The sequence below is a fragment of the Zea mays genome, chromosome 1, assembly GCF_902167145.1.
Source record: "Zea mays cultivar B73 chromosome 1, Zm-B73-REFERENCE-NAM-5.0, whole genome shotgun sequence".
In the NCBI taxonomy this organism is placed as follows: Eukaryota; Viridiplantae; Streptophyta; class Magnoliopsida; order Poales; family Poaceae; genus Zea; species Zea mays.
In genome coordinates, this window is record NC_050096.1 from 223,684,139 (window position 1) to 223,710,478 (window position 26,340).

General features: G+C 41.8%; 1 pseudogene; it reads right to left on the reverse strand.

Annotated features, from left to right (window-relative positions):
* Positions 1-1,843: 1,843 nt before the first annotated feature.
* LOC103645308 (DEAD-box ATP-dependent RNA helicase 29-like) lies at positions 1,844-24,665 on the reverse strand (annotated as a pseudogene).
* Between the last annotated feature and the right edge of the window lie 1,675 nt (positions 24,666-26,340).

The following is a 26,340-nucleotide window of genomic DNA, read 5'->3' on the forward strand; positions in this document are numbered from 1 at the left end:
AGGGTTTTAGATGTTTTTCTCACTTGAGGTGTATGGTGTGTTTAGAGTGTGGCTTTTGAGATGAAAGAGACTTAACTTAGGTTTTAGTTCCTTAAGTTTGATGTCTTTTTCTTAATTAAAATCACATGTGTTAATGGTCACTAGTTGGGGTACTGGGAAAAAACCCTAAGTAACACTGGGGTGTTACAGGTTGTTGGCTCCAAACTCACGTTCACATCCACCTATCCAACCGAACACAAATATTTGTGTTTTATACTCTATATTCAAGAATTAATGGAAACCGTAGCAACACATACACACTTTGCTAGTTAGGATTTATTGGTTTGTGATAAGAGCTAGCACACTCGTGTAGATAAGGATAGTGAGTGAGTTCGATCCCATGATCTTTCGTTAATTAAACATGTACATAGGCTTTTGAATCTCTTTCCTAAACACCATATATATTGGCAATGAAAACGGTAAGTGCTTGTTCGGTTAGCTCTCAATCCATGTGGATTGAGTGGAATTGGATGGGTTTGAATCCCAAACAAGTCAAACTTCTTAAGCATTTTTTTTCAATCTCATCTAATACATGTGTATTGGGAATAACCGAACAAGGCCTAAGGTGGTATTGTGGACGTTGTTTGGGTCCAAACCAGCTAGCCTATGTTCTCTCTTCTAATTATAAGCTATTTTGATTTTTTTAGATATATAATTTTTAGGGTGTATCTAGTTAGACATGATGAATATCTAAGTTTATAGGAAAAATAGATATCTAAAAAAAAGTTAAAACCTCTTGTAATTTGGAACTGAAGGAGTAACTTTTGTATCAGTTGGATAGTTCAACCAGCAGAGTGCCAGGATTCTTTGGATCAATAGCCGTCATGTACTGTATTAGCGCGATCTAAATAGAGCTTTAATATGACTTGGTTTGGGGAAGAATCTAGACAGTGTTTGCAATTTTCCACGGCAAACGTAACACTCAATACAAAGCATGGAGAGTGACAGACTGACAGTTCTACACCCTCGAAAGGCAAAGTAAAGTGCGGTTTATCCTTTTCAAGGCGGCAGACAAGCAGACTTTAGTCCAGTCGCATATGGTATACGTAGCATTTGGGAAGTCGAGCGCGCATACACTTCTAATATTCCACAACTCCTTTTCTTATACTCCCTCCACTGACGCCGTTAACATTTTTTTTAAAAAACTTTGAACATTTATCTTATTTAAAAAAAGTTATAATTTATCATTTATGTTGTTATGATTTATCTTATCACTCAAAATCGTTTAAGCGTGACTTAGAATTTTACATTTTCGAATAAATATTTTATATAAGGTAGTGGTTAAAGTTTTTTTTAAAAAAAACTCAACGGTGTCATATACGCACACCGTCCTAAAATAGTACTCCCTCAGTTCCAATTTATAATTCTTTTAACTTTTTTACCTTAAGTTTAATCGACTTGTCTTATATCCAATGCACTAGTATGTACTAGAACTACCTTCAACATTCAGGAACAGATCCATTATACTTGATGAAAAAAAAGAGACGGTAAATTAAATTTTGCTAAAATGTTGTAGGACTATGAAGAGAGGCCATCTTTCGGCGTGTGTTTGTCATGGCTCGTGCCCCCCACCCACCTGAGGCTGTAGCCACACAGCATCCTATCTGATCTGTTTCTTTTCTTTTGCTACGCACTAGTATGTTCTTTTCTTTTTCCCTAGCTCGTGGTGGTCGTAGCTGCCTACTGCCCTCCCCTGCCCCCAATTTCATTCAATCCAAGGACCAGACCGCAAGTCTCAGATAGGCTGGCTCATGGTTGTACACGCTCTAGCAGTAGCAGGCACAGACAGTACCAGGAGAAAGAATTAGTAGCAGCATCTTTCGCCTATCATCTTTGCTTTCTTTTTCCTAAAGAGCACAGAAAGGGCGTTCCGCTAAGAGGAAAAGTTGCTTGTGTAGTCGGTGGCAGTAGATCGTCACTTCACAGAAATCTTCAGCCGGCGTCCGTCGATTCTACGGTCGCTGCTGCGCCATGCGTCGTCGCCCACCACTCGCACTAGGAAACCAACACATCGATGCACACGAATACCTGTAGGCATCATGTGCCTGAGTGCCCTCAGGCTCTCAACAACGACGGCGTCTGCTGAACATCATCGCTCGATCAAAATCTTAGACCACCATTCTGCTTCGTTCGAAAACACCTCTGCTTCTGAAGCAAATCTCAAGACCGGAGGAGCGGAGGGCATATATGAATCACCTCCCGCCCTTGCCCTTACCTTTCCCACCAGCCCCTTTGCTGAACCCGTTCCCATCGGGCCGCCTGTTCTTCTGGAATTTCCCGTCTTTCGCCGATTTGTTCTTCAACCGCGTGATTTCCATTGCCTTCTGCTGCCTGCTCTTCTGCATTTGCTCGGGGTTCCTTATTTCGGAGGGCACGTTGGCATTTGGTATAGATCTGTGGCCATGGCCCCGCGAAATGCTTCTTGTTGCCTCTCTGATACCCGCCTGCACAGAGGTCACAGCGTCCATCAGACTCTGTTCTATATACGTCTCATCGTACTGTACCGAAGTTCAGTGCTATTAAAGTACTCAGATGAAACAAACCGTGCTAATGTAAAAAAAAAAAAAAACCAAGGCCGTGCACATGGCAACAATTAATTCACTCAACTGAGCAAACCTTCAGAAACATTTAACGGACTCCTTTTTTCAGTAAACAGATAATATGGTTTCATGCCAAAACTATAGAGAATGGAGAATGATTAAAAAAAAAGTAAGCTCCAAAGATGTATCCGGACCAAATTTCAACTTGCCAGAGTATATAAAAATATAAAATCAGAGAAGGCAATGGTTACAACATAAAATCAGAATTTAATAGAGAATTACCTGAACTGGGTGTGCGCTCTTCTGCAAAGTTGCCAGATTTCCCACCAATATTGATTGATTTATGTGTCTTCTGCTGCCATGTCTTATATATCCCTGTAGCCGATGCCTTTATCTTTGCACCACCTTCCGTTTTGATCTAAAAGAAGTTAGGAAAGATTTTTCAAACTAGTGAAGTTCAATTATTTGATCTTTCACTGGCATATATGCTGAACATACTATAACTGTATAACAGCATAATGAATACTAATATGTCTTTGGTATTCAACATGAAGCACTGAGCTAGGAAGCGAGATCTCATTCCATCTTGAAGACATAAAACTAATAACCAGAAAAATAAAAATAAAAATGGTATTAAGTGCATACTGTTACTTCCAGAGGGCCCACTACCCACTAAAAGGAAAACGAATGATACTCAAACGCAGCTTGTGCTAGTCAATTTATTCAAGTCGAGAAACTGTAGAATTTCGATGCTACTTTAAAACATCATTGAGCACATAGCATGCAGGAGATTACCTTTCCTGTAGCGGTGACACGATCCCCTGCATTCAACTTGACAAATTTGTTCTGCAGTAGTAGAATAAGCATGTTGATGAGTATGCCATATGTCTAACATGATTTCACTACGGAAAGTATACCTTCATCCAGTGATATCGACTTCTCTGTGCTTGCATACCAGAAGCTTCATCGTCAACTAGATCAAGAACAGCTGCATCCAATCTGCATGACAGTAATAACCTTGTTTCAAGTATTGGGAGGGGGCGAGACTGCTACTTCAAAAATGAATTTGCTATATCATTTTCAAAGTGTAACATGACTTCTACTTCAAACAAACATTACTTCCCCTAGTAGAAACACTCATCAGTGGCATTTTGTGAATTTGCTATATCATGAAAATGAATCACTCAAACTTCAAAAAGCAACCATACAGTACATACCTATTTTCAACAAATCCTTCATTGTCCCTCACTGACAACCCAGCTTCCAAATGCTGAATGAGGGCAAAATAAGAATACACCACTCAATGTTAGCTGAGACACTACAACTATAAATTCAGAATTGGATAAACATTTCTAGTTCAGTTGAAGACTTGAAGTTGCATAAGGTAATTCTTTAAGCAGGGTTTATTAGGCATACATGGTTTTGAGGTACTGAACTTATGTAGTAGTCCTCGTCTCTAAAGTTCTGTAACTTCCGTTTCTTGCCACAAACTTCTGGAACGGACAAAACGGCCAAAGAGTATAATCAATATGATTGTGAGGATGATTCAGAAGCTCCAGAAATACTTTCAGAGCTCACAATAAAGTAGACAAAATTAAAGGCAAGAAAAGAGTATTGGTTTTCACAACATAATTTAGTACAATGTTAAAGACCTTTTTTCTCCCAATTTGGAATGTCATCCACCTCTTCAACCTGCACGAAAATAAGAGGCCATAAATCACTGTGCAAAGAAAATTATCAAAGAACCATCTTTAATATAGCACTGGCAGGTAAACAAAGAGTACCCCATCTCCGTTCATTTCTATAGGAGCAGAGTTTGTCTGCGTAAAGTGGAACTTCGACAATAAAGTTCTCCAATAATATTGTGTTGACTAGTCACTAATTCATAATCATTAGCAAGCACTTTAAATATAGATCCAGTTGGCACATAACTAACATATACTCCCTCCGTCCTAAATTAGTATTCTTTTTAGCTATTGATTTTTATGTCTATATTCAAATGAATGATGATGAATCTAGACACATACCAAAACACATACATCAATTATTGTATGAATCTAATAAAAGCCTAAAACAAATTTTATTTTGGGACAGAGGGAGTACTAGACTAATCGTTGTCCACTAACATTCAATTCATTGTACTGACTTTGAATAGCCAAACTAAAGATACCATCGTAGAGCGATGAAGCAGGATGCAAATAAATCGACAGACATTGCTTGCTGGTCCCCTAATTGTATATGTAAAAAACATTGAAGGGTATTAGAAACTATGCTTAAGCACATATGCAGAATACTAAAACACATGCTGAAAAATAATATTACAGGGTTAATACCACTGATAGTGAGAGATGGCAGGAGGAGATTTTGCATGTACAGGTGAAGAAGACATAAGTACAATTTATTCTACACTGTTTATTTCCTTGGTAAACAATCACAACCCCAACTAATACAGAGGCCTACCTATCTGAATTCCTTATTTCTTAAACAGGGAAAGGAACGGCTAAATCTTGTCTAAGGAAATGCATGTACAGGTAAAGAAGACATATGTACAATTTATTCTATGATGTTTGTTTCCTTCATAAACAATGACAATTGACAACCCAAGGTTATTAAAACGATAAAACGTTGAAACGCTCATGGGTGAAGTTTTGACTTTTAAACGTTTAAACAAAGTTTAAACATAGTTTTAAACAACATAGAAAAAATACTAATATATCATAATTTCAGACAATAACATGAAGTTAAATACCAAAACAAAGAGGTCAGTAGCTTACCAAAACTTCACCCATGAGCCGGATTGGACCCCAAAAGTAACTAAAAGACTGGGCCCAAAAGTAGCTAATGGTCTAAAACGCATGAAACACTGTGTTTTACAGTTTAGAACGCCAAAACGCAACAACGATGTTTCAACCTCTAATTAGAGTTTTGACGTTTAAACGTTATGTAAACGTAGTTTAATAACACTGTGACAACCCAAACTAATACAGAGGCCTACATATCTGAATTCATTATTTCTTAAACAAGGAAGGGAACAGCTAAATCTTGTCTAAGGAACCCTGAGTCAATATGAATGGCAGCATGCTGACAAGCTTTTGAAGAAATGCATTCTTCCATTACTCTGTTAATTTATTTAAACTGTAGACACCTTGACTGGAATAATTGATTATCACATTTAGCCTTTATATGATAAAGCATGCCAAAGTACATTCTGTAAGGTTTGCTTATAGATATTAAGTACTCCACCCTCTAACTGGATATTATTGTCAATTGTCAAAGCTAGCATTTCAAATATGTTTGCTGTGAGCTGATAATCTAGCTGAGCAAAGGCCATGCCAATGCCTTAAATATAATAAGGTTTGTATATCCAGCTGGTTTTCAGCAAATTGCTAGGGTACATAGAACAAACAAGAATAACTTTTCAGAGTGGTAATTACCTCTGGCCTTGGATCCTCAGAACTCTTTTGGTGAACTAAATTGATAATCCCCTCATGAACTTCTCGTTTCTTCTTCATCACATCTAGCCATTGATTAGAACCCTACAAACATGCCATAATGAAAACAGTAACAATAATGCTTTTTCTGGCATACTGTGGTCAGAATCATCATTTTTTCAGCATAGATCAGTGTTTAGTGGCTCTATGTGGTGACTACTTGCTGCAGATGCAGTGAAATATGCCAAGAATATGGTACTGGAGAAAGGACAAAAAATGGTTTGTGTTACGTTAGAATTTCATGCTTTAGCAGCTTCACCTTCAGCCTCTAAAATAGTCTGCTTTGGCATGGAAATTGATTTAGGGTAAAGAAGCTCCATTAGATGACACATATTGAACAAATACAAGAAGCACAAGTTTTTTGAACTAGTGTAACTACCGAAATGATTTCAAACGTTCTGAGAATGCAAGAGCTGAAAGCTCATTTGACCGAAGAACATCCCTGAAAATTGGATGAAGACCCTCACAAGGCAAATCTTTTACCCTTTTGATAGATTCTTTTGAAGGCATGGAACGAGTCTTGAGATACAACCGGAAAGCATTAGCACATGGCTTTTCTAATGCTATCAACTCCGTACATCCACTAATAACTTCTTTTAATCCATCAGAGGCAAGATCAAGGACGGTTTGAGGAAATCGTCCATAAACTGATTCCCCATTTGCAATAGCTTGATCGATTTTCATATTTATACCGTCCATGTCTTTTAGGAGTTCCTCCTCTGTTGGAGCAGGTCTAAGAGGCCTTGAAAGAAAAAGATGTAGATCCAGTAAATATGGCATGTCCTCTGAAGTGACAAATGTTAGAAATATAGGCATTTTCTGTATTATTTTAATTCCATAAATTAACATTATGATGATGATATATAATAGATAATCAAACATGGAAAACGTGATCTCAAAAATATCCATAACAATATGGATCATGAGAACACAAAGCATATGAAGCATGTAATTCATATAAATAAAATAAGCATATAAACATGGTTCATGGATTATTGCAGAACAACTGGAAATAAACAGATAACAATATAAACAACATGACTGTAAAATTAAGACAAACAGATTTATCATATTACTAGTATGATCAGGCATCAAACACGTCATGATATAATACGACAAAACATATTGGATAAATTTATGGCTATAAATAAAACAGCAGGTATGAACATATATAATTTGCAAAATGAAAAACAGTAAGGGGATGAATTGATCATACCCAGCCATGCGCTCCGAGGATCTAGATCCTTGTCCAACTTCACTTGTCATGTCAGCAGGAAGAAGACTTTGGGCAGTCGCGTAGACGCTCCCCAAAAACCTAATTGCCGATCCCTCGTGCAAGGTCTCGAACGGCAAGGGCTCCGGAGGCACCTGCCCTCTCGCTTCTCTGTGCGCGCAGAGTCACGAGATGGAAATACCCTCACTCGGCGCTGGACTGTGTTCTGAAAGTGTGTTCTCGCGTGTACCGAGTGACAGGGTGCTCCTCTATTTAACCTCTCGCAGAGGGAAACTGAAGGAGAAAGGTCGCCGAGTCACGCCAAGAGTCGGCCAGCTCTAGCCGAGTTATGTCATGAGTCGGCCAGCTCTTGCCGAGTCACGCCATAAGTCGGCAGCTGAAGGAGAAGGGTCACTCGGCTGGCTGACGGAGAGACAGAGTCACTCGGCAGACGAAGAGACAGGGTCACTCGGCTGACGCGGTTAGTGAGTGCTAAAAATTAACACAACCACACCACGCCCGCTCGCCTGCCTGCCTGCCTGCCTGCCTGCCTCGCCTCGCCTCGCCTCGCCACGCCAGGCCACGCCACGCCCGGCCCGGCCCGGCCGGCGGCGGCGCGCGCGCGCGCGCGTGTGGCACGCCCTTGTCCATTTCTTGACTTCTCAAGTTAAGTGGAATAAATCCCACCATATAAGTCAAGGCAAAAGACCCTTGGACTTCCAATGTGGTACTATTGGTATTCTCCACCATTACACACCATAGAGTTTATTCAATAAATGGGCCAAGCCCATAAAAGATCCAACAATCCCCACCAAACTCTAGGGTTTGTAATGATGAAGTATCAGAATCACAATCCTTTGATATACCAGTGTTTCGATGGAGACTGTTAAGTTGAACATCCATCTAGAATGAGAGTTTCACTTATTCACAACTGAACAATGGACTATGCCTTGAATTGACAGTTTTGTGCGAATTAAGATTCACTCAAATCCTATGCTGATACTAGGCTGCAGAAGGGTATTCCCGCTGTTTAGAAGCATATAAGTCACACTTCAGTGCCTTTCATGAGTATTTAGGGATTACCCAAGTCCCATAGACTGTGACTAGCAGTCTGACTCATATAGGTGTATTCCTCTGAAGATGTTCTGTAGGACAACATCTCACCTTTATAAGACTCTTGGAATACATTAAGGTAAAAACCATCCTGCCTTACAGATAGGAAAGATGTGCATCAGAAATGAGTTAAAGAAGGGATCTTTCCTCACAATCTACTCCTAGCTTGTTTCTCCACTCTACTTCACGGGATCTCCGATCACATAGAGCAGGTTACCACTAGAGTAGATCTCACATGGGTCTCATACCCATTTCCCTCGATGCACTTTCTATCACATTGCGTGATAGACCCTTAGTGAATTGATCTGCCAGATTATTTGATGTGTGGACATAATCCACAGTTATAACTCCGGAGTTTTTCAACTTTCTGACAGATTTCAATCTCCTCTTAACATGCCTTGTAGACTTCATGTTATTCCTAGAACTGTTAACCTTTGTAATCACCGTTTGGTTGTCACAGTTCATGGAAATAGCCGGTATCGGTTTTTCAACTACCGGTAAGTCCAATAGGAAATCACGAAGCCACTCGGCCTCAGCCCCAGCAGTGTCTAATGCTGCGAGTTCTGCTTCCATTGTAGACTTCGTTAAGATAGTCTGCTTGCAAGACTTCCAGGAAACAGCGCCACCTCCAAACAGAAACACATATCCGCTTGTGGCATAAAGCTCATCAGCATCAGAAATCCAGTTGGCATCACAATAGCCTTCCAGCACTTTTGGGTTTCCGGTATAATGAATACCGTATGTCATAGTACCTTTCAAATACCGCAACACTCTCTCAAGAGCACGCCAGTGATCATCTCCTGGTTTCGACACAAACCGACTTAGCTTACTCACAGCATAAGAGATGTCTGGCCTTGTTGCACTTGCAAGGTACATGAGCGAGCCAATGATCTGGGAGTATGTCAATTGATCCCTTGCTATTCTCCGATTCTTTCTTAATAGCACACTGGGGTCATAAGGTGTTGGAGCAGGATCACAGTCACTAAAACCAAAGCGACTCAATACCTTTTCCACATAATGGGATTGTAACAGAGTTACCCCACCATCAGCTTCTCTAACAAGCTTGATGTTTAAAATGACATCAGCCTCTCCCAAATCTTTCATCTCGAAATTGCTCGATAGAAGATTTTTAACTTCCTCAATCACATTGAGATTTGATCCAAAGATCAAAATGTCATCAACATAAAGACACAGCATAACAGACTCACCCCCACCATACCGATAGTATACACACGTGTCAGATTCATTTACAACAAAGCCAGCTGCTGTAAGAGTATTATCAAACTTTTCATGCCATTGCTTAGGTGCTTGTTTTAGGCCATACAATGATTTTATCAACCTGCACACCTTGTTCTCTTGACCATCCGCAATAAACCCTTCTGGCTGATCCATATAGATCTCCTCATCCAACTCTCCATTTAGGAAAGCTGTCTTAACATCCATCTGATGAATGATAAGACCATAAGAGGCTGCCACGGCTATTAATGTGCGAATTGTAGTCAATCGAGCCACTGGTGAGTAGGTATCAAAGAAATCTTCACCCTCCTTTTGGGTATATCCTTTGGCCACAAGCCTTGCCTTGTACCTCTCAATTGTACCATCAGGCCTAAGCTTTTTCTTGAAGATCCATTTGCAACCTATAGGTTGACAACCATAAGGACGGTCAACGACCTCCCAAGTTCCATTAGACATAATAGATTCCATCTCACTCCTTACTGCTTCCTTCCATAAGTCAGCATCAGGAGAGGAATAAGCCTCACTAATGGTAGTTGGTGTGTCTTCCACAAGGTACACTATAAAGTCATTACCAAAGGATTTTGCAACCCTCTGTCTCTTGCTCTTTCGAGTGATTATAGTGTCATCCTCCTCAGGGATGTGCACGTGAGAATCCTCAGCATGATCTATAGGAATCGACAGTTCGTTCTCATGGGGAATTATAGTCTCATGACTTGTATCACTAGGTGTATTCTTCATGGGAAACTCATTCTCAAAAAATGTTGCGTCTCTTGATTCCATGATAGTATCAACATACATATCAGGCACATCAGATTTTATAATTAAGAACCTATACCCAGTGCTATGAAAAGAGTACCCAAGGAATACACAATCAACAGTTTTAGGCCCAAGTTTACGCTTTTTGTTGATTGGCACATTCACTTTAGCCAAGCAACCCCAAGTGCGCAAATATGAGAGATTTAATCTTCTCTTTTCCCATTCCTCAAATGGAGTGATCTCTTTGTTCTTTGTTGGAACTCTATTCAGGACATGACATGCTGTCAAAATCGCCTCACCCCACCATGCCTTGGATAATCCCGCTGTACTCAACATGGCATTCACCAAATCTGTTAGAGTGCGGTTTTTCCTTTCAGCAATCCCATTGGATTGTGGTGAGAATGGCGGTGTCCTCTCATGAATAATACCATGTTCCACGCAGAACTCATCGAACACATTAGAGAAATATTCTCCACCTCGGTCGGACCTTAAACGTTTTATTTTCCTCTCAAGTTGGTTCTCTACTTCAGCTTTGTAGGCCTTAAAATAATTGAACGCTTCATCTTTTGTTTTTAAGAGATACACATAACAAAATCTAGTGGAGTCATCTATAAGAGTGAGAAAGTATCTTTTACCACCTTTGGTCAAAATTCCATTCATCTCGCACAGATCAGAATGAACAAGTTCTAGAGGTGCCAAACTCCTCGCCTCAGCAGCCTTATGAGGCTTGCGGGGTTGTTTTGATTCAACACACACATGACACTTAGACTTTTTGACCAAGTTAAATTTAGGAATTAAATTTATATTTGCTAACCGCATAAGATAGCCAAAACTTGCATGACAAAACCGTGAATGCCATAGATCTGACTCATCAGAAAAATTAACAGAATTCACCAGTTTATTACACACATCATGCAGTGATAAGCGGAACAGGCCTCCGCAATCATATCCTTTACCAACAAAGGTACCATGTTTCGACACAACACATTTATTAGACTCAAGAACAACTTTATATCCATCTCGACATAGCATCGAAGCGCTAACGAGATTCTTCTTGATAGAGGGCACATGCTGCACGCTCTTCAATGGCACCGTCTTTCCCGAAGTAAACTTCAGAATGACCGTACCAACACCAAGAACATGAGCACGCGACCCATTACCCATCAACAAGGCGCCAGACCTCCCGACCTGGTAGGAAGTGAACATAGAGGCATCAGCACACACATGAATGTTTGCACCACTGTCCATCCACCACTCAGGTGAATTACAGACTGAAAGAACAAATGGTAAAGAATTACCATACCCAGATGTTCCTTCTTCAGTTTCAGTGGTTACAACATTAGCTGATTTCTTGTCTTGAGTGAACTTGCGATCAGGGCACTCTCTTGCCCAATGTTGATCACTGCCACAGACAAAGCATCCTCCCTTTCCCTTGTTATTGTTGTTCTTCTTTTTAAACTGTGCTGTATGAACAGGCTTATTTGCATTCTCTTGTTTGTTCTGGTTTTTCTTCTTGTTAAACTTGCGGAAGTTTCTCTTCTGCACCACATTAGCAGTAGAGGTCTCAACACCTTTTCCACTGTCCTTTGTTCTAGCCCTTTCCTCAACATCAAGAGTACCAATGAGCTCTTCCACATTGAACTCTTGTCTCTTATGTTTGAGAGAGGTAGCAAAGTCCTTCCAAGAAGGTGGTAACTTGGCGATTATACCGCCAGCCACAAACTTGTCAGGCAAAGGACAAGGAAAAAGTTCGAGTTCCTTAGCTAGTGCCTGAAACTCATGAGCCTGTTCCACTACAGATCGGTTCTCAACCATCTTGTAGTCATACAGCTGCTCCATGAGATACAGCTCGCTACCAGCGTCAGTAACTCCAAACTTTCCAACAAGAGCATCCCACAGCTCTTTCCCCGTGGGAAGGATGATATAGCTTTTCTGGAATTTAGTATCCAGTGCGCTAATTACTGCTCCTCGAAAGAGGTTGTCTTCAGCCTTAAACTTAGCCTCATCCTCAGGAGGTAAGTTTGCAGGCTTGCCCTCAGCGGCATGAAAACAAGACATTGCAGTTAGCCACAATTCCATTTTAGCTTTCCATATCAAGAAGTTTTTACCATCAAAAGGATCAGGCTTTAGCACAGCAGCAAAACCTCTGACAGAAAAATGCCTAACATTAGGTTTTTGGATTGTTAGAAATATAGGCATTTTCTGTATTATTTTAATTCCATAAATTAACATTATGATGATGATATATAATAGATAATCAAACATAGAAAACGTGATCTCAAAAATATCCATAACAATATGGATCATGAGAACACAAAGCATATGAAGCATGTAATTCATATAAATAAAATAAGCATATAAACATGGTTCATGGATTATTGCAGAACAACTGGAAATAAACAGATAACAATATAAACAACATGACTGTAAAATTAAGACAAACAGATTTATCATATTACTAGTATGATCAGGCATCAAACACGTCATGATATAATACGACAAAACATATTGGATAAATTTATGGCTATAAATAAAACAGCAGGTATGAACATATATAATTTGCAAAATGAAAAACAGTAAGGGGATGAATTGATCATACCCAGCCATGCGCTCCGAGGATCTAGATCCTTGTCCAACTTCACTTGTCATGTCAGCAGGAAGAAGACTTTGGGCAGTCGCGTAGACGCTCCCCAAAAACCTAATTGCCGATCCCTCGTGCAAGGTCTCGAACGGCAAGGGCTCCGGAGGCACCTGCCCTCTCGCTTCTCTGTGCGCGCAGAGTCACGAGATGGAAATACCCTCACTCGGCGCTGGACTGTGTTCTGAAAGTGTGTTCTCGCGTGTACCGAGTGACAGGGTGCTCCTCTATTTAACCTCTCGCAGAGGGAAACTGAAGGAGAAAGGTCGCCGAGTCATGCCTGCCTGCCTGCCTGCCTGCCTGCCTGCCTCGCCAGGCCAGGCCAGGCCCGGCCCGGCCGGCGGCGGCGCGCGCGCGCGTGTGGCACGCCCTTGTCCATTTCTTGACTTCTCAAGTTAAGTGGAATAAATCCCACCATATAAGTCAAGGCAAAAGACCCTTGGACTTCCAATGTGGTACTATTGGTATTCTCCACCATTACACACCATAGAGTTTATTCAATAAATGGGCCAAGCCCATAAAAGATCCAACAACAAATGTATAAGCTGTTCCACTTCTACCTTGTCTAGCCACTCGACCAACTCTATGAACAAATAACTTAGGCTTTGCAGAAAAGTCCCAGTTCACTACATTATCCAGCAATGGAATATCCAAGCCCCTCGCAGCAACATCTGTCACAATAAGCAGCATGGTCTTCCTTGCCCTGAATTTTGAAATATGAATCATCCGCGCTTCCTGATCCATAGCACCATAGGATAGGGAAGGTTCTAAACCCTCTTCTCTGAACAAAATATTCAAGAACTCCACATGATGCTTGGTTGAAACAAAAATTATTATCTGCTCCTCAGAGCTGATACGCTCTCTGACCAAATACAGTAAGGCAGCAAGCTTCTCTTCTCGGCGCAGTGTGAAGAAGGCTAGCCTGAGATCAGGACTGATCTTTTTGTCCAAGTCGAGCCTCACAGTGTGCGGATCACGCAGTCCAGCTTTTGCAAAATCTGCAAGTGCGCTCGGCAAAGTGGCACTAAAAAGCAACGTTTGTCGTGTATCACTTAGCTTCTTCAGAATATCATGCAAATGTTTGGCGGACCCCATGCTGAACAAGGAATCAGCTTCATCAAACACAACATATTCCACTGAACAAAGAGTCATGTCCTTAACATCATTCAAATGGTGCATGAGCCTTCCTGGCGTGGCAATTATGATATCAGGACTGGCCTGTTTGGTTCAGCTTTTTTCTGACCAGCTTTTTCGAGAATCTAGCTGTGGGGAGAATCTGGCTGTGTAGAGAATCTGAGTATCATTAAGATTACGTGCAGAGGAAGATAAAGTTGTCCATGGGGCTCAGGATCTATAAAGTGACGGATTACTACTATTGCAACGACTCAACCGATTATATGTTTATGTTGATTTTGAATGATTTTTATCCAAACGAATTTTATAGAACCTGGCTGAAAAGCTGAGTGTTTGACAGTCCACAGCAGCTTTTAGTGGCCAGAAGCTGCGAAAAGCCGAAACAAACAGGGGCTCTTGACAGGTCCTCAAACTGACTCTCCATGCTATACAGAGGTTTAGTTTCCGTATTTTGCAATTTAGAGACTAAAATATAGGAACTAAAAATTAGTCCCTTCGAATCAAACACCCACTAAGCCACAGAATTATGCTCGAGAGTCGAGAATACAATATAGAAAATCTCAATTGGTAAAACAACACAACTCACAGCATAATTGCTACATGCTCAAAGTTGAGAGCCCACAGCCAGCCCATGCTAGTCTTAGCAATTAAGCATGCATCTAGACCGGCCTCCTCTTTTGCAAAAATCAACTAAATAGAGTTTGTCGTCTAATACACCCTTAAAAGCTAATGAACCATCACTTCTTTTAAAGACAGACACATCTACATTTGTGAATAAATAATTATATCCCATATTGCATAATTGACTAACGAATAACAAATTATATCCAAGCGACTCAACTAAAAATACATTAGAAATGGAGTGCTCGGATGAAATAGCAATCTTTCCTTTCACCTTTCCTTGATTCCCGTCACCGAAAATGATTGAATCTTAGGAATCTTTGTTCTTGACGTAGGAAGAGAACATCTTCTTCTCCCCTGTCATGTGGTTTGTGCATCCGCTGTCAATAATCTAGCTTGAGCCCTCGGATGCATAAACCTACAAGGCAAATTTAGGCTTGGGTCTTAGGTACCCAACTCTTGTTGGGTCCTACAAGGTTAGTGACAATATCCTTAGGGACCCAAATGCAAGTTTTATCTCCCTTGCATTTTGCCCCTAATTTTCTAGCAACCACCTTCTTATCCTTTCTACAAATAGCAAAGGAAGCATTGCAAGTATGAAAAATTGTAGAAGGTTCATTGTTTACTTTCCTAGCAACATGAACAACATTTCTTCTAGGCATAGCATTTTTCCTAGCCACATTTCTATCATGCATAATAGAAGAACTAGAAGCAAACATGGCATGAGAATCAAAAGCATCATAACTTCTATAAGCATTCCTAGAATGTCTCCTATCATGATACATGAAAGCATGGTTCTTTTGAGCACTATTAGCCATAGGGGCCTTCCCTTTCTCCTTGGTGGAGATGGAAGCCTTATGGCTTGTTAAGTTCTTGACTTCCCTCTTGAAGCCAAGACCATCCTTAATTGAGGGGTGTCTACCAATCGTGTAGGCATCCCTTGCAAATTTTATTTTGTCAAATTCACTCTTGCTAGTCTTAAGTTGGTCATTAAGACTAGCTACTTCATCATTCAATTTAGAAATTGAGACTAGGTGTTCACTACAAGCATCAACATTAAAATCTTTACACCTATTGCAAATTGCAACATGTTCTACACAAGATGTTGATTTATTAGCTATTTCTAACTTAACATTCAAATCATCATGTATGCTCTTTAAGCTAGAAATAGAGTCATGGCATGTAGACAATTCACAAGAGAGCATTTCATTCCTTTTAATTTCTAAAGCAAGGGATTTTTGTGCCTCTACAAACTTACCATGTTCTTCATATAGAAGATCCTCTTGCTTTTCTAATAACCTATTCTTATCATTCAAGGCATCAATTAATTCATTAATCTTATCAACCTTAGTTCTATCTAGGCCCTTGAATAAACATGAATAGTCTATTTCATCATCGCTAGATTCTTCATCACTTGAGTAAGCGTAAGTACTAGTATCACGAGTGCTTACCTTGTTTTCCCTTGCCATGAGGCAGGTGTGATGCTCGTTGGGAAGAGGAACGATTTGTTGAAGGCGGTGGCGATGAGTCCTTCGTTGTCGGAGTCAGACGACGAACAACCCGAGTCCCACTCCTTGCCAAGGTGTGCCTCGCCCTTAGCCTTCTTGTACGCCTTTTTCTTTTCCCTCTTGTTCCCTTGTTCCTGGTCACTATCATTATCGGGACAATTAGCGATAAAATGACCAATCTTACCACATTTGAAGCATGAGCGCTTCCCCTTCGTCTTGGTCTTGTTGGGATGCCCCTTGCGACCCTTTAGCGCCGTCTTGAAACGCTTGATGATGAGGGCCATTTCTTCATCATTAAGCCCGACCGCCTCAACTTGCGCCACCTTGCTAGATAGCGCCTCCTTGCTCCTCGTTGCTTTGAGAGCAATGGTTTGAGGCTCTTAGATTGGGCCATTCAACGCATCATCAACGTATCTAGCCTCCTTGATCATCATCCGCCCGCTTATGAACTTTCCAAGTATCTCCTCGGGCGACATCTTGGTGTACCTAGGATTCTCACGAATATTGTTCACAAGATGTGGATCAAGGACAGTAAAGGACCTTAGCATTAGGCGGACGACGTCGTGGTCCGTCCATCGCGTGCTTCCATAGCTCCTTATTTTGTTGACGAGAGTCTTGAGCCAGTTGTACGTTTGGGTTGGCTCCTCGCCCCTAATCATTGCGAATCTCCCAAGTTCGCCCTCCACCAACTCCATTTTGGTGAGCATGGTGACGTCGTTCCCCTCATGTGAGATCTTGAGGGTGTCTCAGATCTGCTTGGCGTTATCCAAGCCGCTCACCTTATGGTATTCATCCCTGCACAATGAAGCTAGAAGAACAGTAGTAGCTTGTGCATTTTTGTGAATTTGCTCATTAATGAACATGGGACTATCAGTACTATCAAATTTCATTCCACTCTCTACTATCTCCCATATGCTTGGATGGAGAGAGAACAAGTGACTACGCATTTTGTGACTCCAAAATCTGTAGTCCTCTCCATCAAAGTGAGGAGGTTTACCAAGTGGAATGGAGAGTAAATGAGCATTGGTACTTTGTGGAATACAAGAATAATCGAAAGAGAAGTTTGAATTAACCGTCTTCTTTTTCTCGTAGTCGTTGTCATCTTTCGGCTCGTTGACGAAGGACTCCTTCTCCTTATCATTGATCACAATCCCCTTGCCCTTAGGATCCATCTCTTCGGGCGATTAGTCCCTTCGTGAAGAGAACGGCTCTGATACCAATTGAGAGCACCTAGAGGGGGGATGAATAGGTGATCCTGTAAAAACTTAAACTTAAAGCCACAAAAACTTGATTAAGCGTTAGCACAATAAGGCCAAGTGGCTAGAGAGGAGTTCTTGCAAGACACGATAACCACAAGAGGATCAACACAGATAGACACAATGGTTTATCCCGTGGTTCGGCCAAGTACAAATCTTGCCTACTCCACGTTGTGGCGTCCCAACGGACGAGGGTTGCAATCAACCCCTCTCAAGCGGTCCAAAGACCCACTTGAATACCATGATGTTTTGCTTTGTTTACTATATCCCGCTCGCGAGGAATCTCCACAACTTGGAGCCTCTCACCCTTACACTTTGATGTTCACAAAGAAGCACGGAGTAAGGGAGGGATGAGCAACGCACACAAGACACAAAATCACAGCAAATACGCACACACAAGACCCAGACTTGAGCTCAAAAGAATATCACGAGTTTCTCACTAGAACGGAGCTCAAATCACTAAGAATGTCGAACAAGTGCGCAAGAATGAAGTGTGAGTGATCAACAATGCACAAAGGATGCTTGGTTTACTCCTCCATGCGCCTAGGGGTCCCTTTTATAGCCCCAAGGCAGCTAGGAGCCGTTGAGAGCATTCCAAGAAGGCAATTCTTGCCTTCTGTCGCCTGGCGCACCGGACACTATCCGGTGCGGATTTCTTTCCTTCTGTGGTGCAGCCGACCGTTGGAGATCCAGAGCCGTTGGCGCACCGGACACTGTCCGATGCACACCGGACAGTCCGGTGCCCCCTTCTGACCGTTGGCTCAGCCACGCGTCGCGCGCAGATTATGCGGCCGACCGTTGGCCCGGCCGACCGTTGGCTCACCGGACAGTCCGGTGCACCACCGGACAGTCCGGTGATTTATAGTCGTACGCCGTTAATCACTTCCCGAGAGCGATGACTTCGCCTATGAATGGCTCACCGGACAGTCCGGTGCAGCACCGGACAGCCCGGTGATTTATAGCCGTACGCCGTTGATCGCTTCCCGAGAGCGGCCAGTTGACAATCGCCAGCCTGGCGCACTGGACACTGTCCGGTTCACCACCGGACAGTCCGGTGCACCCAGACCGAGCTGTCTTTGGCTGAACAAAGCCATCTCTTTTCCAATTTGATTTCTCCTGTTTCCAGCACATAGACACAATACATTAGTTCTTAAAACAATGTACCAAGTCTAGAAACATACCTTTAGAATTGATTTGCGCTTTGTCCATCACTTTGCATAGATTACCATAAGTCCACTTGTGTTGGCACTCAATCACCAAAATACTTAGAAATGGCCCAAGGGCACATTTCCCTTTCAATCTCCCCCTTTTTGGTGATTTATGCCAACACACCAAAAAGCAACTAAAGAAGTGCAACATCAATGCAAATGAGAACACAAATTTGTTTTAATTCAAATTTGGCATATTTGGATCATTCTTTGCTACCACTTGGTTTTGTTTTTGCAAATCAACCTCAATTTCCTATCTCTAAGTCAAACACACTTGTTGAGACATGAAGAGAGTTGTTCCAAGAGAAATTGATCAAAGTTTTCAAAAACTCCCCCTTTTTCCCATAATCAACTATTCTTTCCACAAGAGGCCAACTTTTGACAAAAGAGACAACAAGAGAGTTTTGACAAACCAAAAGCTCTATTATACTATTTTCAAAATTCTCAAGTGCACCACCGGACAGTCCGGTGCACCTAGACCGAGCTGTCTTTGGCTGAACAAAGCCATCTCTTTTCCAATTTGATTTCTCCTATTTCCAACACTTAGACACAATACATTAGTTCTTAAAACAATGTACCAAGTCTAGAAACATACCTTTAGACTTGATTTGCGCTTTGTCCATCACTTTGCATAGATTACCATAAGTCCACTTGTGTTGGCACTCAATCACCAAAATACTTAGAAATGGCCCAAGGGCACATTTCCCTTTCACTAGTGCACTGGACACTGGCCGGTGGCACACCGGACAGTCCGATGCGCCAGACCAGGGCACCCTTTGGTTTCTTTTGCTCCTTTGCTTTTGAACCCTAATTTTGATCTTTTATTGGTTTGTGTTGAACCTTTATGCACATGTAGAATATATATTCTAGAGCAAACTAGTTGGTCCAATTATTTGTGTTGGGCATTCAACCACCAAAATTTATTTATAGGAAAAAGGTTAAACCCTATTTCCCTTTCACTTTGGCTCTGAGGTATCACATTCAACCGATGATCACCCTCCCACAAGCAAATTCCACCTAAGAGAGAGGTGAGGTTCCAGTGTGAGTATTGTGGGAGGGATGGGTATCTGACTGCCTTTGGCTTTAGGAGGAAGAGAGATGAGCTACGGGTTCTGAGCCGAGCAGAAAGAACATGAATTGCCTCTCTCATTGTGTTCATGTTCTTCCTATTCGAAGATGTCCTGTGGAGCCTAGAGGTGCTTTGCCTCTTGCTACTAGGCCTTAGACAGCGAGACCACGTGGTGGTTGTGCCCGGTGGGGTGCTAGTCATGTGCCATATGGCCAAGGACCCTATGGTAGAGGCTTTGGTTCTTACTTTCCAAGTGGACCACAATTTCCTTATTGTGGTTATCGCTTCCCTTCGAGACCGGGGCTCGTTGGTCGCTCTCCTAACACCCTTTATGGACAGATGCCACAACACTGGTATTATTCTGTCACACCTGGAATTTAGGGGGCCCAAACCTGGGCGCGAAATAATCACCAAGTGTGCAAGGATCAACTCTCACACATACGATGACTCATGGTACAGAAATGAATGTCATATCTTTACTATATAATAGGAGTTATGTACTAAATAGTTAAATAATTACATCATATGTAGACAACAATCTAGCAACCATAGTTGACTTGGAGACGACGACCTAGACCACTCACGAACTCATCATAGCATCCTTCATGCGCCTCTTCCTGTGGTACCTGTTCTTGACCTAGGGGGGATGTGAGTACAGCATGGGTGAGCTCACATACGTTCATCGCTCAACAAGTTGTGGGGAATAATGTGCATGAACTCACCAAAGGTGGGAGCTCATGTGAAGTGTAAGGCTTACCAAAGGAGATGGTTAAAGCTGAGCCTTGCTTTTAAAGTTGGTCAAAATTTTATTAGCAATTACTAAGTATAAGTAGATACCAACCCAATTAAGTAAGAGATCACAATTGATAATAACACCCGCAATGCAATGAATATGACAAATTAAGTTTAGTTCCATAAATTAATCATACGAGAGTCCTGAGTCACTCTTGACCATGAGCACGGCTGATATACCAGTTTTACACTCTACAGAGGTTGTGCCCTTTAGCCACAAGTCGTGTTACCCACTTGCCACGGGGTTGTCACACCCGGTTTTGAAGGTAAACCAAATGTGAACCATGTACGTGCCAGGATCAGAAATTCGCGTACACGACGATTACATAAATGACTCATCATAGCACAATGCTTCGAATAACAATAAAGAGTAAGTAATAGTATTAAAGACTAGAGTCATTTACATAATATAAATCAAAGTGCACATAATAGAAACATAGCCAACGTAAATAAACCCACCATAGGCAGCTGACTGGGGGAGGTCGCTAGCCTAATCCTCGAACTCGTCGAAGTCCTGGAACTCCTGGAGATCCACCTCGACACCTTCTTCTTTACCTGAGCATAGATTGCACCAAAAGCAACCTGGTGTTTTGTGAAAGCAAGGGTGAGTACACATCAACGTACTCAGCAAATGTCTCGTTTGGCTGAGGTGGACTAGATTTATGTGAAGTTAAGCTCAAGCAGTTGCTTTTAGTTTGTCAGGTTTTTATTATTAGTGGAAGCCAAGTTTTAGCAATAACCAACCTGTGAATCATTTTCTCCTCGAGGAACATCATTATCATCATCGAACCAAAAACATTAATGGAACCATTGCATCTCAGATCATCTGTATCTCTAATCAAAGAGGATCCCAAGGCTGCTCATAACCGTGACCTCGACTAATATACTAGTTTCATTCCCTCTGCAGAGGCCGTACACTTTACCCATGAGTCGTGATCCCTTTCCAGCCTAGGTTTGCAAGACCCGATTTTCACTACCAAGGTGAAGGGACAGGGATACACTATGTAGCCTTTACAAAGACTCCCCTAGTGCATAGCTGCTCGTTAGGTTTCGCCAGTCGTACAAATGCAGTACACCTCCACAAGGTGGGTGATTAACAAAACCAAATCGAATGAACCTTTGCACCCCACCTTAGCAGAGCGAGCACTACGCCCCGGCCCTCATTGACGGCCCTCCGACAAAGCCAACTACACCCCCAGGTTCATCTAATTATTCAGCTAAGGGCATCCCATTCCACCCTCATGGCTGCACTGTTTTCCCGGGTGGTCACTCAACGAACAGGTCCTTACAGAGAGGTACTCAGGAAAATAGCCTGAGTCCCCTAAAGTGCCACCAGAACATCATCATAATCAAGATATCATCGTATCATAAATGTTCACATCATGTTCATTGATTAAAGTAAAGCAATAGCATGAAGCTAACCATAGTAACCCAACACATAATCAAGGACAGGGTAAATAGAAAGCTAGTCAATCCATATATTGATCATGGTATGTGGGGCAGTGAATTATTAAGCAAATAGGACATAATAGGTCAGAGGACACTTGCCTTCACCAAACAGATGCTCAGGTCTTCAATCTCGTAGAACTCGAAGAGCTTGATCACTTAGTCGCCAAAGCTTGATTGTTGATTCCTCGAAGCTCGGGAATGGGTCGCAATCTATTCACGACACGCGGTAAATACGAACAGGCATAAGCAAACAAACATATACATGCATAAGAATATTACACCATACAAAGGAAAACATGATAAAAACGTGTAATATAAAATAGAGATCGCTTCTACGGTCACGCAAGAAAAAGAAACACGATAGTCGGAGCTACGGTCTAGAAGTTAGCGCGTTTACGCCAAACAAGAATAACTATAACCTATAATTCGACATTATCAAACATAAATCATATCTAATATTTAGTTTTGCTTAACCTGCTACACTAACAGCTGTCAGTTAGACCGGTAATTTAATTAAAGTAAGAGATTTTAAGTGAAGCGAATTTACGACGCGTGAAACAACACGATAGCGTGCGAACGACGCGCGGACACGCGCGGCATAGCACGGTGACGACACACGAAAACAGTGCACGCGGCCAGCGCGAATGACGCGCGAATCAGCACGCGACCGCGAGCACATCACGCGCGAACAGCACGCAGATAGTGCGACGACGTGTGATAATCGCTAACAAATAACACGATTACAATGAATAAGTTTTGATAAGAACATTAGTTCGGCATAATTATAGATTGACATTTATCAAATGTAAATCAAGACTACTACTTTGCTTTGACCAACTTACTATCTTAGTGGTTGACAGTTAATCAGGTAATTTTATTAATATGAGTGATTCTAAGTGAGACGAAATTAACAACACGCGACAAGATGCGCGACGTGCAAAAATAATGCACGAACGATACACAGCCACATCGACTTAGCGCAGACGACGCGCGGCGATGCGCATGATCCGCACGCGCGGCACTCGCACACAACGTGTGACGACGCGTGCGAAACAGCACGCGAACGACGTGCGAAGCAGCACGCCACTGCTGCGGAACAAAACGCGCGACAGGCGAGAAAAACTAAATATGGGACGCGTTTATACTAAACAAATATTAAATAAATAAAAAGTAGTTAAGTTAATATTAGTCATGTTAAATACTAATTACAATTCTAAAAGTAATCAGATTATATTTATAAACATTGCATAGGACTTGCTACATTTAAGCAGTAAATCTTGAAAAGGCATGACACGCAAGGATCGCTAATGAAATCGCGTTTACGCTAAATGGGTATTAACTATAATACTTAGTTTCGGCATGATCATATTGGTAGGCATTTATAAAATATAATTTAACACAACTGCTTAGTTCTGATTATTTTGATATTCTAATAGTTAACAGCTACAGGGGTGATTAATTAATGTGAATGATCATAAGCGAAAACAATTTAATAACGCGCGAGACAATGTGCACGACAGCGCGTGACACGCGTGAGTCAACGAGACTACGCGTGCGAACAACACGATGACGCGCAAACAATGTCGTGCGTGAACAACAACAAACACATAATTAATTAACGGTATTTAAACTGATATTAATCAAGTTAATTAACGTTTATGTTTATAAAAGGCCCGAGTTAAAAACTACAACATAGTTTTAATTAGAAGGTCTTTTTTAAATAACCATAGAATACCAAAATGTACATAATTAATTAATCAATTAAACTTGCGACATGGCTAGATAACATTACTACTACAAAATCGATGTTGCTACAGAGTTGACGCGATTGAAGTGAATAAAAAACTGGTTTATGGCACATTATATATTGAATAGCTAACAATTCGTGGCTAATAAACAGTTTTCTTAAAGCGCCCGAATCGTGACTCGCGCAAACGACGACACGTGAACAGCACGCGACAATGTGCGTGCCAGATACGCAGCGCGAACGCGCGAACGAACAATGGCGATGCGCCAACAGCGCGCGATTAACAAGAAAAATAGCTTGTGCGACACGCGCGAATCAGCACGCTGCAACGCGTGAAACAACGTGTGGATGACACGCGAAGCAACGAAGCAACGCATGCGACAGCGCACACCACAAGCAGGAATCACTAACAAATATCATGTTATATTAAGCATATTAATTCAAAAGCATTTCAATCAGAATAATCACATTATCAAGTATTTACAAACGCATAGTTAAAATTACAAATTTGATTCGATTGAGTTGTTAATTTTAATGACCGACAACTAAATAGGAATTTAATTATTTAGCATGAATGATATGACGAAACGATTTTATTGATGCGCGTGAACGACGACTCGCATGAGAGTCACGGTTGTTTAACGTTGCTGTGAGGGGGGCGCACATGAGCGAGTTGCGGGCACGCCAAGTTGGGCTACCGCGCGCTGCCTGGGCAGCGAGCCACGCCGGCCACACGCCGCCGGCGCATGCGGTCGCGCCGGGGGCACAACTAGCCATGGCGATGGAGAGGAGAGAAGGGAGGGCAGAAGGATTCCTCACCTCGACGCGGAACGACAGCGACCAACAAAGCTCCATCGTGCGATGGCGAGCATGGTGGCTGCGCGGGCGAGGCTGCGGCACAATGCCCTGAGGCATGGGGAGGAGAGGATGCGGTTCAGGGAGATGGGAAAAGGGAAATGAGGGATGTGGGTTTTGAACGGAGGAGGTTAGGAAGTTGTCTTTGCTCTGCTCGTGACGTGGGGGGGGGGGGCTGCCGCTGCTGTTGCCAAGCGGAGCAGGGAACCGATGCTTTGGGTTGAAGAAGTCGTGGATGCTATCGTGCATAGGAGGAACGGCGCTAGGAAACAGGAGTAGTGGCGGCTAGGAGAGGGAGTGGGCAGTTGAGAGAAATAGGCCTGACAAGTGGGTCCCGCACCCTACTGACGGGTGGGCCCGCGGATTGGATGGGCGCTGCCCCTGCTCCCGTGCGCGTGACAGGGCTGGAAGGCCGAGCGGGCCACGGACATGCCGAGCAGCTGGGCTTTTTCTTTCTTTCTTTTTTGTTTATTTTGAAATTCCTTTTCCTTTTTTTCTTCACGTATGTTATTCAAAATATATGAATAAATATTTGTTTTTATAAATATTAAAAAATCATAAAAATTAAAAATAATAATATTTTCAAATAAAATATTCAATAAATATTTTTAGGCAAATTTCTATTATTAATTAAATTGGGCTTCACAAAAGAGAATAAATTAAATCATCAAACTCTTTCAACTCAATCAACAACAATAAGAAGACTAATGCTCCAGCATGTGATGCAACAATCAAAACCCCTTTTTGAGTTTCATTAATACATCTAATACTTACATAAAAGCAAAATATTTCTTCCCTATTTTGAAAAGAGAAAGAAAGGCAAAGAAAGAAGAGGGTAACACCTAAATTTGGTGGATATTAGGAAAGAAATTTTATACCCTCTAATTTAGGGTGTTACAGGGGTTGTACGGACCCCATACACCTTACCAAGGAAACGAGGCAGGGTAGCACTACGAGGCCTTTACAAAGTTACACTACCTTCAGAAAACCCGCTACGGTTTCTGAGAAGGGCAATATAGGAATCCCTCGTCCGAAAAGTCATTGCAGCGTGATCGACCCGAGAACCTTCCTATATGCAGCTCCTCTATCACCCTTGGCCCTTACCCCTTTCGGGTAAGGGAGTCCTCCACTAGCTTTCCTAATTAGTCAGCCAAGGGCGTCCCATTGCACCCTTGTGGTAGCACAGATATCTCAAGTTAAGCTCCATATTTCAATTAACACAATGATCTTTCATGAACAATAATTAAAACATCAGTATAATTGGAACATGATCATAATGTAATATTAATCCTAAAACTAGGTAGAGCAATATCAAAACTACCCAAAAGTTTAGTGGTAAACAAGGTGTGGGATAAACAAATCTAGGGAAACCTATTAGGTCCCATCAAATTAACCTGAGCATATCACAGTGATTAACAGGAATATTATTGGGTAAAGAAGAGTGATCAAGGGCACAACTTGCCTTAGACTCGAGATTCCCAGGTACCAGCTCGATCTTCAAGTGACTCGTAACCTCGCTGCTATTCGTAGCAATACAAACAAACATGGTATATGCAAAATTAACATCATACCAAACATGAGAACAAGCAACATAAGAATATTTTATGTGTCGTAACTAGATCCTAGGTTCGAGAACCACTAAATTCGGAGTTACGGTTATAAAGTTATGATTTTA